This window comes from Aquarana catesbeiana, linkage group LG04 (assembly GCF_042186555.1).
Source record: "Aquarana catesbeiana isolate 2022-GZ linkage group LG04, ASM4218655v1, whole genome shotgun sequence".
Classification (NCBI taxonomy): Eukaryota; Metazoa; Chordata; class Amphibia; order Anura; family Ranidae; genus Aquarana; species Aquarana catesbeiana.
Genome location: NC_133327.1, coordinates 27,739,655 through 27,754,278, shown reverse-complemented (window position 1 = coordinate 27,754,278; position 14,624 = coordinate 27,739,655). Strand labels below are relative to the sequence as shown.

The window sequence follows — 14,624 nt, the reverse complement described above, 5'->3', positions numbered from 1 at the left end:
TTGTCCTTCAGTGATGAATTTTAATTATATTTTTAAGAAAATACTTAGATTCTTTCTTTAGATGATGAGGTATAGGAACATTTAGGAATTTGGATAAATATTCTAGTAGGTTATTGTAATGTTGGTTTCCATGACTGCGATTCACTATATAAGTCACCTCCACACTCACGGTGTCTTGCCGGGAAAGTTCCCTCGCCGGATAAGTTCCCCCCTGTACTGCGCAGGCTCAGTGCCTGCGCAGTACGAACTACTAGCAGCCGCCGGAGATAGCCGAACATCAAAATCTACAATCAGCTGTACACGGCGCCTGCGCCCTGGGTCCAGATTCCTTCCCCACCATGCAAGTGGACCTAGAGGGGGAATCTAAAAGAGCCGAGCGAAGCGAGGCCGTGCCCGAAGCGTGGCGAGCGAAGCGAAGCTGATTTTCCCCTATTTATCTTTGCCTATTTCCGCCGGATCCTACTGCGCAGGCACAGCACCTTTGCAGTAGAGGGGGGTCCTTATCCGCCAAGCGGGACTTTCTCAGCAGAACAACGGCTCTAAACCCTTTGAAAAAGTCATGTGGACAGTGACGCAACGCATCAGAGAAAAGAGCTGCGGTGACGTCACTTCCGGTCGCGGCCGAGATCGGAAGTCTGTCCTGTTTACATGCTGTTTGTTCGTTACTTCTACTGTAATTTACTACTATTTTTTTTATTAAAGTGTTGGTTAAATACTACACCATGGAGCCCTCCTCTTGCTTTTTTATGTCACTGAGCGCTGCCAGCCTGAGAGCTTGACTGTTCCTGAGTGACCGGGGGAATCGATCTGCCAGAAACTGATCGGTCAGTGTGGATCGTCCAAGTTTGGCTTGCTTACTTGATATATGAGGTGAGAGGCTGGGGGAAACGGTATCACTCACATTGGATGGAGTATGCTAATTGGAATGTGGCACATGCACTTGGATATATTGGATGAACAGTCGTGCACATTGGGATTCAGCACTTTATTTGGATTTATTGCACTTCTTAAAAGACTGTTTTGTTACACATTGGACTTTGTTTTTACTTGCACAAGAATTTGCTTGCACTATTGAAAGTCCTGAATTGTTATTTTTAACTATATTTGGCCTATTTTGCACAATCACTGCATAATTGTTTTATGCACTTATATTTGCTGTTTGCGAGATTGTATCATTAGCTTGCACATTGTTTACCATAGCTGTTATTTTTGCACTATTTGCACATTTTTTTGCACAGTCACTTTCAGTGGTTATTTGTTCTCTAGAGCTATCTTTAGCTGCTTTAATTAGTTGTAGTTTTTATTTTTGCACTATTTGCACATTTTTTTGCACAGTCACTTTCAGTGGTTATTTGTTCTCTAGAGCTATCTTTAGCTGCTTTAATTAGTTGTAGTTTACCCTTGAGGTTTAGTAAGTGCCGCATTCTCTTTTATATTAATTTGTTTATGTGTGTGAACACCTATTTTGTTGGCAGCTACTGTATTTAGATTTGATTTTATCTTGCTTTTGGTGGTTTGCGCATTAGTATTTATTTACAAATTTTATTTAGAGATTTTTTTCTTTACAATTACAGAATAGCACAGAGACATACTGTCGTGCAAATAAAAGAACTAAAAATATAAAAAAAAAGATAAATATAAACAAATAGCAACAAAAAAAGACAAAGTTACAACACTAAGCCCACAAGTTACCGTTAAATAAATATACCAATATAGCACCTGTATCCCTCTAACATACTTGATAAACTAATAAATATCCCACAAGTAACAATAAGAACAACTTTCTCAACAAAGAGTAATAGACAGGCCCATTGCATAAGTATTCAACTTACACAGAAGGGTTGAATACCTACAGAAGCCGGGGAGAGGTAACAATGAAGTGTATCAAGACATGGGCCATCAGAAAGGTAAGAAAAGGTCTTTCTTATGACTTTGTGGTGGTGACAAAGTCACTATAATGATAGCTGTACTGTATATTATACTTGGTTCTTACATTCGGCAGTAACTCCAAAGAAGGTCCACAAGAGGGCAGCAGACTGTAGAAATATCATTCTTATGATGCTGCGGATACACCTAAAGGTATACATACAGAAAACAATCAAAACCTTTATCTTTGAAAGTCCAAATCCATCAATTCTATTAAAAATGTGCTTTTTTCTGAGTCCCTGCTGGAGAGATTTTACATACAGTGACATGCAAAAGTATTCACCCCCCCTTGTCATTTTTTTGTGTTTTGTTGCCTCACAACTTTTTTTTTTTTTTATTGTGAAGCAAACAACAAATAGGACAAACTACCAGAAAAAGTCAATGTGCATAACTATTCACCCCTCTAAAGTCAATACCTTTTGTGGCTATCACAACTCCAAGTCGCTTTGGATAAGTCTCTATGAGCTTGCCACATCTTACCACTGGGATTTTTGCCCATTCCTCCTTGCAAAACTGCTCCAGCTCTTTCAAGTTGGATGGTTTGCGCTTGTGAACAGCAATCTTTAAGTCTGACCACAGATTTTCTATTGGATTGAGGTCTGGGCTTTGACTAGGCCATTCCAACACATTTACATGTTTCCCCTTAAACCACTCAAGTGTTGCTTTAGCAGTGTGTTTGGGGTCATTGTCCTGCTGGAAGATGAACCTCCGTCCTAGCCTCAAATCACACACAGAGTGGTACAGGTTTTGCTCAAGAATATCCCTGTAATTAGCACCATCCATCTTTCCCTTAACTCTGACCAGTTTCCCAGTCTCGACTGCTGAAAAACATCCCCACACCATGATGCTGCCACCACCATGTTTCACTGTAGGGATGGTGTTCTTTGGGTGATGTGATGTGTTGGGTTTGCGCCAGATATAGCGTTTTCTTTGATGGCCAAAAAGTTCAACTTTAGTCTCATCAGACCAGAGCACCTTCCTCCATACATTTTGGGAGTCTCCCACATGCCTTTTCGCAATCTCAAAACGTGCCATTTTGTTTTTTGCTGAAAGTAATGGCTTTCTTCTGACCACTCTGCCATAAAGCCCAACTCTATTGAGCGTACGGCTTATTGTCATCCTATGTACAGATACTCCAGTCTCTGCTGTGGAACTCTGCAGCTCCTCCAGGGTTACCTTAGGTCTCTGTGCTGCCTCTCTGATTAATGCCCTCCTTGCCCGGTCCGTGAGTTTTGGTGTGTGACTGTCTCTTGGCAGGTTTACTGTTGTGCCATGTTAGCTCCATTTGGTTATGATAGATTTGATGGTGCTCCTAGGGATCATCAAAGATTTGGATATTTGTTTATAACCTAACCCTGACTTGTACTTCTCAACAACATTGTCCCTTACTTGTTTGGAGAGTTCCTTGGTCTTCATGGCAGTGTTTGGTTAGTGGCGCCTCTTGCTTAGGTGTTGCAGCCTCTGGGGCCTTTCAAAAAGGTGTGTATATGTAATGACAGATCATGTGACACTTAGATTGCACACAGGTGGACATTATTTCACTAATTATGTGACTTCTGAAGGTAATTGGTTTCAGCTTTTTATGGGCTTCATAACAAAGGGGGTGAATACATATGCACATGCCAATTAACAGTTTTTTATTTCTGAAAAATAGTTTTGTGTGTATATGTTTCTAATTTTACTTCACCAACTTAGACTATTGTGTTCTGATCCATCACATATAATTCAGATTAAAAAAACATTTAAACTAAAGGCTGTAATGTAACAAAATAGCTAAAAAGCCAAGGGGGGTGAATACTTTTGCAAGGTACTGTAACTAAAAGGAATGGATAGGGCACGTCAAATGTTAATTGATTATACTAGTGTGTTTATATAACAGAGCATATAGCCCCAACCTACAGAATCGATTGTTTTTCTGTATCAAGCAAGGCCAGAGACTTGATGTCATTGCTTTCCACTTTGCCCAGCTTACAATAGTATGACCAGACACACCTGATTTTAGAATGTTGTCCTCAGAATAAAAGTGTCCATCCCTGATTTTGGGATGCTGTCTCCAGATTTCATCGGAAATAAGTGAGGAAAAATCTGCAACAGGGACATGAACAGAAAAAAACAGTTGTAAATGATTCCAGCCTATTCTACTAAAGAAAAACCTTTCAATTGCTATCTGAGTCCTTGTTGCAGACTTTCCCTTACTTTGTGTCTGATAAAACATTGTTAGCAGGACAGTAAGTAAAGGTAAATATCTTTTGCCACTTATCTACCAAGATACATTTAAAAATGTCATGGTAGACAAGAAGGTAAATCAAGCTGTGAGCTTGGTGGTGGCTTTAGGAGCCTTTAGGAGTGAAGGGCTTTTCAATAAAAGGGATTTTGATCTGCTCGATCACTTCTATGGGGCTCTGAAAGTGATCACATGTTCCCTGATCCCTCCTGTGACTAATGACCCTGGAAGCACAACATGTATTACGTCACTTTCGGGGTCACAGCTCAGCTAGTGTGGCCAAGGATACAGCTAGACCCTCAGTGCCTCCATAATAACTATCTTTCATCTGTCCATGCTTGTTCACCCCCTTGTGATAGCAATAAAAATTAAAAAATAAAGTGTAAAAAAATAATTATATCAAATAAATAAAAAAATATATAAACACATTTTTGGTATTATTATTATTGTAATACAATATTTATATAGTGCCAACAACATGAGGGCAGACAGTACAGTTACAATACAATTCAATACAGGAGGAATCAGAGGGCCCTGCTTGTTAGAGCTTACAATCTAAAAGGGAGGGTCAAGTGATACAAAAGATAATAACTGTGAGGATGATCTGATGGAGAAAATAAAAGTACAGATGTTAGGTGTGGGCAGGATAGGCTTCTCTGAAGAGGAGGGTTTACAAGAATTGTCTAAAAGTAGAAGATACTCAGATTGGGGTAGGGAGTTCCATAGGATGGGAGAGGCTCGGGAGAAGTCCTGGAGGTGAGCATGGGAGGAGGTGACGAGGGAGCTAGAGAGCAGGAGGTCTTTGGAGGAGCAAGGCGAACGAGTAGGTTTTTTATTTAGGAGTTAAGTTAGTGATGTAGCTGGGGGGCAGAGTTGTGGATGGCTTTGCAAGTTGTTTTGAACTGAATTTGTTGGGAGGGTGGGTTGAATGAAAGCCAGTGGAGGGATTGATAGAGAGGAGTAGCAGACACAGAGCGATTGGTAAGGTGGATGAGTCTGGAAGCAGCATTCATGATGTATTGAAGGGGGATAGACTATGTAGATGTAAGCCAATGAGGAGGGAGTTGCTGTAGTGGAGGTGAGAGATGGCAGGGAGTGAACTAGGAGCTTTGTGGTGCCATTGGTTAGGGAGGGGCATATTTTGCAGATGTTGGGGAGGTTGAGGTGCCAATATTTGGACAGTGATTGGATGTGGGGCCTAAAGGATAGATCAGAGTCCAGGAATACACCCAGAACCTTGGCACACGGGGATGGGTTGATGCTTGTGCCATCGATCTTGACAGAGAGATGAGGGGAAGGGGCATGTGGAGGAGGAACAATTATGAGCTTGGTTATGGATAGATTGAGTCTGAGGAAGTGGGTGACATCCAGAATGATATGTAGCGGTACCCCATAGGGGCTGCTGAATGTAGTGGTCCGTCTGTCACCCTGCCCAGCCAGGCACATACTCCTTACTCGCACAGAGACATGAAAGCAGTCCTTGCACTTGTTTTTTATGTTTTATTGAGGGGAATTTAACTTGGATGGGGGATAGGAAACTTATGAGGTGCCCAAGTAATCAACAGTCAAAGTTGGGACTACTATATACACCACAGTATATACAATCTCCTCTTCTCCTCCTGCGCTTTCTTTCTTGCAGATTGTCGCTCCTCACTCCTCCAGCACATTACTTGCTGTATTTCCTGGACTAGCTAGCACTGTAGGCTTGACAGCTTAGCCAGGCCTAAAGCAGACCCCCTTTACAGGCAGGGACCATGGGCCCCTATGGTGTAGCAAAATGTAAAGTTCCAGTGCTAGCTATCCCTGTGGCTACTGCTCCCAGCACCACCTCTTCAGGCCTTGCCAGCCCTCCTGGCTGCAGCTGCCCCTTTCCACTGCCTGTGCCACCACCATCCTCCAGACTGGCTCTGCACCCATCCCAAACTGCTGCATCTCAGTCCTCTCAGGCGTGCCTCCTAGATCTCCCAACAGTGTGAACACTCATCAGCCCTCCTGGCTGCCTCTGTGGAGCTCCTGGAGACTTGCCTGGCAGTGTTCTCCCACTGTCCTCTCTTGCTCCTCCTGTGCCTCCTGACCAGAGCACCTCTGTGTAAGAGGGTCCGTCCGCACCCAAGCCCAGGCCCAAGGTCACCCCCTCCCCCCAGACTGGGTAGCTCCCTCAAAGGCCCCGACAGCCTAACACTCCATCTCCATCTTCAACTCGATCAACTCCTCCCCAGCTGGGCTGAACCTGGGTATTTAAGGAGGCCTGGCCCCTGCCAATCCAGATTGGGGATTGGTCAGGGCTCCTCAGAATACCCCAGGTGACTCCACCTCCACTCTCCACCTCTCTTTTCAGAAAGCATTAGAAGATTCTGAAAAGAAGTGGGAGGTTCTAGTGACACCACCTGCGAGTCACCCAGCTCTATTCTAGGTCACTCCCAACCCAGATCACAAAAAACACACCCTGGAAATTTACCTACTCTCAAAAAAAAACCTGTACTATCCTTCTAGCACACTAGAGGGTGCTACAGATTATATCTGTTAGTAAATTTGTGACACCTGAGGAGACTGAAGAAGTGAGCTGATGAGTAGAGAGATACATTTAAGTGTCATTGGTGTAAAGGTGGTATTGGAAGCCATGGAAGGCTATTAACTGACCCAGGGTGGAGGTATAGATCGAGAATAGGAGAGGTCCAAGAACAGAACCTTGAAGGACCTTGATTACAGGTGGTTCGGCGTTCTGGTAGTCCCAAGGAGTCTCAGTGATATCCGCACGTGTAATTCTATGGTAGCATATTCTGAAGTGGCCGACAGATAGATTAAAGATGAAGATGATTCTTCAAGCAAAGAGTCATTGCTTAAGGAAGGAATCAATTAGCTGTTCCGAAACACGTCGCATGTTGAAGACATCACTTACGGTTTGCTGTCCATGCTGGTTGTTGGTCCCTTCCCATTGACGTCACTTCCTGGGTTCGGCTTCCATGCTGTCTCAGACAGCCTAGCTATCTTCCCAGTAACCAGGAGAGTTGTGGCTTTCATCTGCTGGCCACTTCAGAATATGCTACCATAGAATTACACCTCTGGATATCCCTGAGACTCCTTGGGACTACCAGAACGTTGGACCACCTGCCATCAGGGCCGGTACAAGGGGGGGCGGGAGGGGTGGCTGCCCTGGGCGGAGCGTGGGAGGGGCGGCGGGTTGCCAGTAATAAGAATCACAGAATAGTCAGGCTTTCACACCGCTCTATGCTGCATCCTCTGTTGCTGCTACAGTCTGCCCAGAAGCGGGGCTAACGATGCAACCACACCCATTGGCTGCCTCCTCTGTACAGTGACTGTCACTGAGTGACATCCATGTCCTATCTCAGAAGCTAGAGGGACGCTCTCTCCCAGGCCGGGCTCGAGTTCCTCTCAGTCTGGCCAGCTCCATCGGGGCTGTCACAGGAAGAGCTTCTCTACAGGGGGCGGAGCAAGAACATAACACTAAACTGCAGCCCCGATCACTGCTTCCTGCTCAGCACTGCAGACATCAGAGCTCAGCACAGGGCAGAGTGAAGATGTGAGTGGATTGATGGATAGTTTTTGTCTTCTGCAACTGTGAATCCTGATCTATTCTGAAATCTAAACTCTATCTGGCTGTGCTGTAAACCTGCTGGACTCTGCACTAAACGTAAAAAAGAAAAAAAAAAAGTAAACCTGTTTAATAAGGTGTGATATGCAGGGAGTTTTCAGTGTTCTACAAAGTGTGAAGTGTGCAGAATCTCCATTCCATGTCTTTGCTGCATCTGTGAGTGACACTTGTAGCTGCAGCAAAGAGCGATACAGTGGTTATGGAGCACAGTGTTAGATGGCCCCCATCCCTTGCTGCCATGTAAGGAACCCAGCCAAAATGTAAGTTTCTTTCCTCTGTGCTCTGTATGTGTAAACATGGCTGTCAGCTCCCCTGATCTCTCTGTCAGTGTGCCCTGCTACATTCATACCCTGCCTCTAAATTACAGCTCAGTGCAAGCACAGGAAAAGGTACAGAGCTGCTCTAACAGCCCCCCCCCTCCTTCCACATTGTCAGCAGAGATGGAGGAGAAGTCCTGAGGTCTAAGTACAGAGCTCTGTGTATGTGCAGACTGGGGCAGCGCTGGGAGATTCCAGCTGTACAAACACATTATTTGCCATAAACCTCGTTGGGAATCAGAGTCCCCCATGTCAGAGTGTGATCTCCTTGTTACCTTTCCCAGGTCCACTTGGAATAGGCGAGCAGAAAGTAGAGGTGTGCTGAAGTGTGGTATGGTAGATCCTGTTTTCCATAGGCTTGTGATGAACAGTATGTTCTAACTTGGCCTAGGAACTACCAGGGATATAGTAACAGATAAAACTGTCAGGATTACCCAACTCCTAGCAAACCAGACTTGAAGTACATTATGTCACAATAAGGCCCCTTTCACACTGGGGCGGTTTGCAGGTGTTATATAGCGCCTGCAAACCAACCTAAAACTGCCGCTACTGTTTCTCCAGTGTGAAGAAAGTGACGGTGGCCCTGGCCACCACGTGGTCCTCGTTAGTATAGTGGAAAGTATCCCCGCCTGTCACGCAGGAGACCAGGGTTCGATTGCCCGACGGGGAGATGCGCGTCCTTTTGTACCCACATACCTCACCAGCTACGCTCAACTCGGTAAGGCAGTGTCTAAGTTCCTGGCCCTTGGTTGACCAAGTCTAAATGGAAAAGTGCGGGTAGATAGTCTAGGGAAAATATAGTAGACTAGTAGATCCTATGAGATTAAAGGGGACACAGATTAACCAACGCGCATGCTGACATACAGATGCACCAGAAAGGAAACTTGTGGATATCTGAGTACAGAGACAACGTTGGTGCCAGAGGTTCCATAGTGTAATGGTTAGCACTCTGGAGTTTGAATCCGAGTTCAAATCTCGGTGGGACCTTTCTTAGAGACTGTCCATGCATTTCTACGGCTTTCTTATTACGGGACATACCCGGGATTCGATCTCCCAACAGGGCGATGAGTTTTAATTTTTCACACACTTCATCGGCTACGCTCAACTCAAGGGAGGTGACGATAGCCTCAGCAACTAAGTGGTCCTCGTTAGTATAGTGGAAAGTCTCCCCACCTGTCATGTGGGAAATTGGGGTTCGTTTCCCCGACGGGGAGATGCGTGTCCTTTTGTACCCACATACCTCACCAGCTACGCTCAATTCAAAGGTCTTTCAAGAGGGGCCTTTTTTGGTCAGATTTGCACAACATGGGGATTCTAGAAATTCATCTTATGGTGACCCTGATCAACGCCAAGTCTAAAGGGTTTCTGCCCAGGGTCACATTTTCCACTTCAGAGAGGGAGAGAGGGAGGGGACAGAGATGCTTTAAAGCATGTATGGAATTTTACGCTGGGGTATTTTTATTTCTTTTGTTTCCATTAATTATCTTCAAACTTTTCAACAAGCTCCCTCTCTACTCTATTTTTCAACAAGCTCCTTATCGCATGGTCATTGGCACCATCCTGCAAAATCCCAGGTTTGACCCCAGAGACCTCGGTAAGGCAGCGTCTAAGTTCCTGGCCCTTGGTTGACCAAGTCTAAATGGAAAAGTGTGGGTAGATGGTCTAGGGAAAATATAGTAGACTAGTAGATCCTATGAGATGAAAGGGGACACAGATTAACCGACGCGCATGCTGACATACAGATGCACCAGAAAGGAAACTTGTGGATATCTGAGTACAGAGACAACTTCTGTGCCAGAGTTTCCATGGTGTAATGGTTAGCACTCTGGACTCTGAATCCATTGATCCGAGTTCGAATCTCAGTGGGATCTTTCTTAGAGACTGTCCATGCATTTCTACAGCTTTCCTATCACAGGCCATACCTGGGATTCGACCGAGGGCTTTCACACTGAAGTGGTGTGCTGGCAGGAGAGGAAAAAAAACTCCTGCAAACAGCATCTTTGGAGCGGTGTATTCACCGCTCCTAAACAGCTCCTGCCCATTGAAATCAATAGGATAGCGGCGCTATGCAAGCGGTTTTAACCCTTTTTCAGCCTCCAGCGGGGGTTAAAACCGCACCGCTAGCAGCCGAATACCGCCGCTAAAACGACGGTAAAGCAGCGCTAAAAATTGCTCCGTTTTACCGCCGACGCCCCTACCTCCCCAGTGTGAAAGGGGCCTTATGATCCAGTTGTTGGTGTCAACTAGCCAGCAGCAGGACTAGCCTGTCAGGATGGTAGCAATGTCAGGTGATGACTTTCTCTGCTCTCAATAGCAAACCTGTCACCAGCAACATGGTCACAAGTGTGGAATAGACATTAAAGCGGCATTAAACCCATAAACAAACATTTATTATATTGCAGGTTACCAATTCCTAGATGTGATGGCTGCATTTGTTTTCTTTTTTTAGGCTTTCTTTTGTTTTTATCTGGTGATCCAGCCAGCAAATCTGCTGTTTTTCAAAAGAACAAGCTCACTTGCAGATACAGAGATGAGACAAACCATTTACCACTGACAGGGGGGTGCTTACAATGGTCAGTATATATTTAGGTGAAATTTTTTTACTAAAAATGGGGAAAACATTTGTTACAGTAAATTATAAAGTGTGAACTGGAGTTTTACTTCAATTGGTTAGTGTATTTAAATCTGTTAGATAAATGAACACTCCCCTCCCCCCGGACTGATAGTGCTGCTGTCTGCTGTGCCCCCTGTGCTCCTTTATCCAGAGTGGAGGCCTAAAGCCTTAAAAAAAAAAGAAAACAAATGCAGCCACCACATCTAATGATTGGTAAGCTGCAATATATTACATTTTTGTTTTTCAGGTTAATATTTCTGAACCACTCCCCAGTTCATGCACACTAAAGTATTGTAGATACTCTGAACAAAAACAGCAAAAGTACTTTAAAGTAGACCCTCCCGACCCTAAAAACATTTGGATTTTCTCAGGGCCGTCTTTAAGGCAGGGCAAAAGGGGCAGCTGCCCTGGGCCCTGCCATTTTTGTGGGGCCCAAAGCAGCTGCTTCATACTTGCCAACTATCCTGATTAAAATTCCCTCGTCCCTCGAGGTTTTAGTCCCGTGCTGTGTCCCAATAACTCAGTGTGAAGTGCTGCTACAAATGCTGCCCAGCTCTGCCCTACAGTTGTATACAGATGACTCACCTGACAGACCCTGTGTTTACATGTAAATTACATTCATATGTAAATAGCGGCGACATTCATATGTAAATAGCCTTGGCTGGCAGCATTGATATGTATCATGCCCCCCTGAGGTCATATCCACAGTAACCTCTAGCAACCAATCAACAAGCAGAAATCATTTGCTGTAACCTCTAACAACTAATCAGTGAGCCGTAATGTGTGCTTTAACCTCTAGCAACCAGTCAGTGAGCGGTAATGATACACTGTAACCTCTGGCAACCAATCGCTGCCTGATCTAGATCAGTAAGCTGATTTTGAGTCTAGCTGCTATTTATTGTATGTCTCAGAGCAGGTGGAGAGTGAAACTGCATCGAGGGGGGGCCCCAAGAAAAGTTTTGCCCAGGGTCCAATCAATATTAAAGACGGCCCTGGATCTTCTGAATACCCCCCTTCCACAGTCATAAAGATCTGAACTCTGCATCACTACTGACCCCTGAAATCTGCATCACTTGCTACTGAACCCTTGCACTGCGCATCCCTTTAAGCCTCACCCAATAGCCAGCACAGTGAAAGCCACATCCTCTAGAAGCAGGGCCCAATTTATTATTTTAAAAATAACCCTGTTCCTGACTCCTGCACTCACATTTCTTTGTGCTCCTTGCACTTTGTAATTTATCCAATCCTGACTTCTACACTCCAATTGTAGGTATAATGATCATGTGTAGGCAAGATGATTGGGGGGGGGGGGCGCAGTTTGAAAAGTTCGCCCTGGGTGCTGGGGGACCTTGTCCCAGCACTGCCTGCCATATTACTAATATAAAATCCCCTGCTGTCAGATTGAAAAAAAAAATGAATGCCAGCTTTCCTTTTATTTACACAGCAGACACTGCATGTGAACCTTATCTGAAATGGACTGTCTTTAACCGGTTCCCGACCGGCTCCTGTGCTTTTACGTCGGCAGAATGGCACGGCTGCGCAAAGTAATGTACCCGTACGTTACTTTGAATTTGCCGCCGTGTGCACGCGCGCCTACCGCGGTCTCCGTGAGTCGGGTCGCGGGTCCCGCGGACTCGATCGCCGCGGGGGGTACCCGCGATCGCCTCACGGAGAGGACGAACGGGGAGATGCCGTTGTAAACAGCATCTCCCCGTTCTGCCTAGTGACAGTGTCACTGATCTCTGCTCCCTGTCATTGGAGCAGAGATCAGTGACGTCACACACTAGCCCATCCCCCTGACAGTTAGAAATCACTCCCCTAGGACACACTTAACCCCTCCCCGCCCCCTAGTGGTTAACCCCTTCACTGCTAGTGTCATTTACACAGTAATCAGTGCATTTTTATAGCACTGATTGCAGTATAAATGACAATGGTCCCAAAAATGTGTAAAAAATGTCCGCCATAACGTCGCAGTCACAATAAAAATCGCTGATCGCCACCATTACTAGTAAAAAAAAAAATTATTAATAAAAATGCCATAAAACTATCCACTATTTTGTAAATGCTATCAATTTTGCGCAAACAAATCAATAAACGCTTATTGCGATTTTTTTTTTTTTTACCAAAAATATGTAGAACAATATATATCGGCCTAAACTGAGGATAAAAAATGTTTTTTTTAGATAATTTTTGGGGATAATTATTATAGCAAAATGTAAAAAATAATGCGTTTTTTTCAAAATTGTCGTTCTTATTTTGTTTATGGCGCAAAAAATAAAAATCGCAGAGGTGATCAAATACCACCAAAAGAAAGCTCTATTGGTGGGAAAAAAAGGACGTCAATTTTGTTTCGGAGCCACGTCGCACGACCGCGCAATTGTCAATTAAAGCGACGCAGTGCCGAATCGCAAAGAACGCTCTGGTCAGGAAGGGGGTAAATCCTTCCGGGGCTGAAGTGGTTAACAAGTATACACATTACCCGATAGTACAAAAAAAAAGGTTTGAGACCATAAATAAAAACTTAGATCAAAATATACATTTGTGTTGCTACTGTCAGTAGAAACAGCACAACATAAAAAAATTAAACAAGTAATTGTTGGTGAGTGCGTCGATTTAAAAACTAAACAAATTGTGTGATTAGTGTCTTGTGTATGTTCATCTACTGAAGATACATATGGAGAATCATCTGATTTACAAAAAATGATCTGGATTCCTAAACTACGTGATCAGACAGAATGTACAGAAAAATATTTAGGACAATCAAAGAGTACTGAATCAGCAATTGCTGTAATGTGATCGTTCCAAATAAGGTAGTTTTATTTTTAGCATTATTATTAATATTGTTATTCTTATAATTACTATTATTATTATAATTATTAGTGTTATTAGTATTATGCTGTAAGTGTTATTAGTATTATTATTATTAGTGTTATTAGTTATATTATTATGATTATTAGTGTTATTAGTATTATTAGTATTATTATTATTATCATCATTATTGCTACTACTACAACATACCTAAGAAAGAATAGCATTCTACCATAGGGAATCTTCCTCTAATACTATGTAAAATTACAAGAACGGTTACAAACATTTACAGTTTCTGATGAGACAGCGCTACAGTTTTTTGTTGTGTCAGGATAATTATTGTGCAACAGTTATTTTTTTTTTTTAATTCTTATCTTCCAGCACAGGAAATCCACTACCGGAACAACTGAGAAATTAGATATGGGAAACACAGGATACCTTCTTATGGGACACATTATACACTGTATTGTCAAAAGTATTGGGACACCTGCCTTTACACACACATGAACTTTAATGGCATCCCAGTCTTAGTCCGTAGGGTTCAATATTGAGTTGGCCCACCCTTTGCAGCTATAACAGCTTCAACTCTTCTGGGAAGGCTGTCCACAAGGTTTAGGAGTGTGTCTATGGGAATGTTTGACCATTCTTCCAGAAGTGCATTTGTGCACTGATGTTGGACAAGAAGGCCTGGCTCGCAGTCTAATTCATCTCAAAGGTGTTCTATAAGGTTGAGGTCAGTCAAGTTCCTCCACCCCAAAATCGCTCCTCCATGTCTTTATGGACATAGATATCCATGAGGCTCAAAAACACCAGGACAGTACAAATATCCCCAAATTACTCCTTTTTGGAAAGTAGAAAGTCCAAGTATGAGTTTTTTGAAGTTGTAATTTTTTTTTTTAAATCACAATTTTTTTGTTTTTGTTTTACATACTGTCACTAGTGCAGTACAACGTTATCATATAACAGGTGTGGGGGACCCTGACTGGTGACAGTATGTAAAAAAAGTAAAAAAAATACTGAAATTTTTTTCCCAATGTTTTTAATTTGTTTTCTTTATTATTGTTTTCTTTATTTTTAAAATTGTTTATGTTTTTTTTTTTTTAACAATTTGACCAGAGCAAT

General features: G+C 43.4%; 1 long non-coding RNA gene across 2 annotated transcripts in view; it reads right to left on the bottom strand.

The window, feature by feature from the left end:
* LOC141139117 (uncharacterized) overlaps positions 1 to 13,899 on the bottom strand; it is a 150,001-nt gene extending 136,102 nt beyond the window's left edge. For both annotated transcript variants that reach the window (XR_012243718.1, XR_012243719.1), the window contains exons 1-2: positions 13,713 to 13,899; positions 1,994 to 2,073 (exon numbers count right to left, since the gene is read on the bottom strand). This is a non-coding gene — a long non-coding RNA (uncharacterized lncRNA). The remainder of the gene's footprint in view (positions 1 to 1,993; positions 2,074 to 13,712) is intronic.
* Between the last annotated feature and the right edge of the window lie 725 nt (positions 13,900 to 14,624).